We start from the raw sequence: 5,876 nt of genomic DNA on the forward strand, positions 1-5,876 counted from the left end.
CCAGTACTGGAACATTATGAGGAAATGGGCACAAAAATAAACAGTGTGATGCTTAGTATCAACTGAAAGCCGCCATTCGAAGCAAACCCCGAGGACTGCTGTCAAAAGGTGTTGTGTTGTTGCACGACAATGCCCGTCCGCATACTGCTGAAACGCTCCAGAAACTCAATTTTGATGTACTGGCTCATCCTCCATATAGTTCCGATCTTGCCTCTTCTGACTGTTACTTGGTTGGTCCACTCAAAGAGTTATTAAGGGGCCGTCGATTCGAAGCAATGAATAAAGCGGTGCATTCCTGGCCCGCAGCTCAACCGAAAAGCTTGTACAACGATGGACCAAGTGCGTTGAAAAGAAAGGGGACTATGTCGAAAAATGATGTACTTGTAAGTATCCTATTTGATTAAAATAAAATTTTATAACTATATTACCGATAATAATTGACCATACCTAGTAATTAAAATACTTTTTACTCGGATCTAGTTAGAGTAAAAAGTCCGGTAAAAAAACCGGTCCAATGGTAGCCGCAAGAATATTCGTATATATGAATTTTATTCAAGAAAATGAATAGAGTATATACGTATGTGTTTGTGTCCGTATTGACCTCGCATAATATATGTACGAATATAACCGTCAATGGATGAACACATGAGTAGTATGTAGATAAATAAATATACATGCAAATGTAACAAGAAAAGCCAAAAGCAGAAAAAACAAATAAAACCATTTGTGGCATAGGAATAGATGCTAGTCCTCGATCGTTCCAATTTAAGACTAAAAGACTTTATATAGATCTTATCAACATTTGTAATATGGGCGATATTCCACCGTTTCAAGAAAACACTTTGCTTTATTAGATTTTTATCTGATATCACCACCAACCATAAATTCATATGTTGAAACATTTTTCTCATGATCTTTTAAAAAAGATAAAAAAGAAAGTGAATGTTCTGCTAATAAAATAAGTCTAAAATGAAACTACTTAATTTAAAAGTGAAGTTAAAAATTGTTTTTCAATAAAACAGTAGAACGCTGTAAAAGTAGGACGTCATTCTCACTTGAGCTCAAAAGATTTTTGTCTGTTCTTCAAATTTTGTTTTTGAATAATTAGTCCTTTTATGTTTCATCAATTTATTTAAATTTTATATTTGAAAAACGTGTAGGGCTAGGGCTACTTGTCCACTATCCAGTTTATTGTCCCTCCAAAATAAAAATAATATACAATCAACAATTTTTTAATAAATTCATAAAAATAATTGAACTAGATAATGAACTAATGGCCTGATACGTTATTGGAATCTTAAATCAAAATAAATTGAAAAAATATAAAAGGGCAAATTAAAAAAAATAATAATAATGTAAAGTTCTGACAAACTATAAAACTTATAATTTATAATTAAAGTCAAAAACATATTTTGGTCAGTTTATAACATATTACTTTTACCGCGTTCCATAAATGTATTGAAAATAACTTCACTTTTAAATAAAGTAGTTTCATTTTAGACTTATTTTTATAAGAAGAACATTAATTTTATTTATTTATTTTTTTTAACAAACAATCAAAAGAATAATGGTACAACATATTAATAAATGTTGGTGGTGATATCAAATATCAAATTAAAATAAATTAATAAATTAAAAGAAAAACTAATATAAAATTGTGTTTTACCTGCAGTATACAATAGGTGTTTTCATGATCTTTAGTTTAACATGTTAAAGCCAGTTAAATGGAAAAACTTATGTTAAATGGAGAAATATTTCCTTCTTTTATCAAGTTAAAATGACATAATATGTTACATGGTTCAGAGTCTGTTACTAGGTTTATTTAAGAGAGAATGACGTCACGCAACAGACCAGCTGAGCTCGGCACCATTGTGTTTGTTGTTTTAGGTTACTTGCTCGTAGTTTGTTTTGATTGTGTTAGTATTGTTTTGGATGTTTTTATAACTAATAAAGCAATGGCTGCCAATAATAATAATGTAATGACAGTTGTCAACTAGCTCATCTTGATTCTGTCCTCACCAGTCAGAAGATCAACAAGACACTCAGTAGCCAAACTTTCACGCATATTTTATTTTTCACTTACTTAATCATGTTGTGATAAATTACTTTAATCAATACTAAGAAGTAAACAATAACATGAAGTTTTGGAAGCAAATATTATAAAACTATTTGCTCAAAAAGTTCCCTAGGAGCTCATATGCATTTACCATTTAACATGACTTTAAATAGGGCTGCTCATAATCCTGTATTTATAACATTCCACATGATAACACATTTCACATTTAACAGAACATCATGAATACCCCTATTGTTGGAGTTCAAACTAATGATACTTTTTCTTTTCATTTTAAATATTTTCATTCATCTGTTTTGAAGAAGCAATGTTTCGCTCAAGGGAACCCTTTGTTATCAACATATTCTATAGCGTGTAATATACAACCTATGTTGGCCAATTTATGACTTATTCCCACTCTCTCTAGATAATAATAAATATAATTTTACATAATAGTGAAACTTAAAAAAATAAAATTATAACTTAAAGAGCGATTATAAACTAAAGTTTTATTCGAATAATAACGAAGACTAATAATGTTATAACCAACTGTAGACCAGCCATTACCAGACTGTTCATCGCACAAAGGCCTTCTGAAGATTGGCTAATCCAGTTCGAATCTGTTTATAATCAATCAATACTTCACGAACCAGTAAGCACCAGTCTAGCTCTCAGCAACATATACCAACTGTTGCACTTACCCTAAGAAAACTGCACAATCCAATATATATAACGAATATGAGTGCATTTAGTTGTCTTCATACTTTACTTATTCGCTCATATCTAGTTATTTATTAAAAAAAAATATCTTTACATAAAAAAGGTATTTTTTATAAATGGAAGTGCAAGCCTTACGATAACTAATACACAAAAAAAGAATTGATTATTCACCATTTCTTTTAACATATTAACATTGATTTTCTCAAGATGAAAGGAGAAAAATAGGAAAGAAAATTGTATATATTAAAGCCAAAGTCGGTATGTTGTAACGTGGTGAGAAAAAATACGTTCCAAAAACTGCTTTTTCACCTTTATGAAGTTAACAATTTTTTTAGCAACTATAACATTTACAGCGCTTGAATGGAAGTCAATGAACTTTCAACAATTTCAGTCGATCGCTAACGTTTAGAAAAAAAATAAAGTAAAACTAAGAAAATTTGACAGTTTTTAGGAAATCGGTATTTGGGTTTTTGATTGGCTTAAGAACTGGAATTGTGGCTTTTGTTTATGCCTACTTATATAAATTATTATAATTTTTAGCAAATCGGGAATTCTGAAAAATAGGTGTTTCGGAAAAAATGCTTGGAAAAGGCCTAGGTATAGTCTTTTACAGTTTGCTAATGATTTGCGATGAGTGCTATTCATTTGAAGAGACCCGAAACTCAAAAATTGTGTTCTTTACTGATGCAACTTCAGTGTTGCAGGGGTAAAGCCCTGAAAAAAACTTGATGATCTATCCCTTTCGAACGGGGCACTACAGGAGCTCACCTGTTCAGAAAGTTCTATATTTGGGGTATTCATGATCTTCAGTATAACATGTTAAAGCGTGTTAATTGGAAAAACGTATGTTAAAAGGAGAAATATTTTCTTCTTTTACCATGTTAAAACGATATAACACGTAACATGGCTGAGGTCTGTTAAATGCAGAATAACATCACGAAACAGACCAGTTGAGCTTGTCACCGTTTTATTTGTTGTCTTGTTAGCTTACTTACTCGTAGTTTTTTTTTCTTTTTGTGTTTTGGACTTTTTAAAAAAGACAATCAGTAGCCAAACTTTTACACTTCTGTTTTTCACTTATTTTAGGCATGTAATAAATTACTGTAATCAAAACTTTTAAAATAAATACGATATAAGATTGGAAACTCCACCGAAAATAATGACAATTTTTCTATGCTAAAAATGATCGTAAAAGTTTATAAATTGAATAAAACACTTAGTTTTTGGCACATTATAAATTATACAAAAACTATTCAGGTGGTAATAAATTATAGCAGTTTCCATCTCCGGATCGAATGAAAGAATAGGACAACTTCCAGTAGATTGAGTCCATACGATATACTGTTTAGTAAACTCTAAGCTGTTAGTTGGCCTAACAGTTAATTCCTCAGGAACTAGTCGAGAAGTTAGCTGTTTTCTACCAAGATATAGCACTAAGGGAGTCTAACCAGCTTCGAGTTGGCAATTGTTATAGCCCCTCCTTGCAACTCTAATTTGTGTTGTGCAACACCCAGGTCGAGCGTTAGGGAAGAGCTGGGAGGTAGATAATGAGGTTTAGCAATCTTATTGTGTAGTATTTATAATCTTTTCATAATAAACTCTGCTTTGTACATTAACAAAAAAAAAAAAAAAAACGCAACATTTTGAGTGCCAGAAAGCCTACAACCACGGCTTTCTGGCACTCAAAATGTTACATTGGCACAGGTCCGGAATCAGCTGACAGCAGGTATGACTTCACCAGAAAGGTATTACATTGGACATGTATCAACATACACAATAGAAATATATGGACTTGGTCATGTACATGTATCTTAAATGAAAGAAACATTGTTAAATACATCAATTGGTATCCATGTTAAGTCTCAACACTTTATTATTTAATGAACAGACCAACGTTTCGGCCATCTTCAAGAACAATCTTAAATATAAATTTACACCTCACATCCAATTATTTAAAAAAACTCATTACAGGATTTACTGTCTTGGTCATTAATAACAGTCAAATCACCCTATTTTCACATTCTTTGATGCAAAAAAATTTTCTTCTGCTTTGACTAATTTAATACACAATGATTACAGTTCAAATATTACACTTGGGCTGATTTCCAAAAATTAAAAAACAATAAAAATGCTTCACTAATTCCATTGACAGCTGTTTCGAACTGTCATTTTTTATCAGTTCAATTTTAATTTACATATAGTCTTTTTTCATTCTTGTGACTGGAATTTATTCTTAAATAAATCAATACGTCACTGTATGAATGTAAAAATTTTTACTGTTATTAATAAACTGATTTTTACTGTTATTAATAAACTGGGCAGAAAAGCCTGCAATAAGTTTTTAAATAATTGAATTTGAGGTGTAAATTTATATTTAAGATAATCCTTGAGGAAGGCCAATTTGGCTGAAACGTTATACTGTTGATGAAATGATAAAGAGTGTTAAGGCTTGGACTTCAATTGATTTATTTAACAATGAATATGAATCTCATGAATTTAAAAAAGATTCTACATAAAATAACTATTTATTTCTCACATAAGAAGATATATTGGTCCTGATAAATTAATTAAATATTGAACAAAAAGTGCTTCGGAAATTAGTTTTCATAAAATGAATACTTTTATAATGACTTTAAATAGTTAAACTTAAAATTTGGTAATGTTATAAATATGATTATTAAAAAATTAAACAATTTTATTACAGAAGTCAACACTTAAAAAGTAATTTGTGAATCAAAGTGAGTAAAGGTTAGTCACTTTTAAATTTCGAAGAGGATGTATTGTTTTGCAAACTTATAATTTTTAACATTCTTGATCAATTAAAAATAGAGTGTTTTGTCAATTTAAATTAAAGCATTCGTAAGCAAAATAAAATATTTTAGTACAATTTTCTTTTTAAAAAATTCAAATTCTTTCAATAATTAAAAAAAAGCATAAAAACGATAGCATGCATAGGGAAGGATGTTTTTCATCACTAAATCCCACCCTAATAACCCATTAATCGTATCCTAAAATCTCCAATCCCATATCACAGCCCTCGAAGAATGGTGTCGTAATTGGAGGATTAAGATAAATTCCAACAAATCCCATCAAATCACCTTTA

At 30.2% G+C, this 5,876-nt stretch overlaps 1 protein-coding gene across 1 annotated transcript in view; it reads right to left on the minus strand.

Moving 5' to 3' along the window:
* The window catches only part of LOC106678649 (coiled-coil domain-containing protein CG32809), a gene marked incomplete in the record, with an annotated part of 525,778 nt that overhangs the window by 237,734 nt on the left and 282,168 nt on the right, over positions 1–5,876 (minus strand).

Source organism: Halyomorpha halys, unplaced genomic scaffold (assembly GCF_000696795.3).
Source record: "Halyomorpha halys isolate HHAL.00 unplaced genomic scaffold, Hhal_1.1 Scaffold152.1, whole genome shotgun sequence".
NCBI lineage: Eukaryota > Metazoa > Arthropoda > Insecta > Hemiptera > Pentatomidae > Halyomorpha > Halyomorpha halys.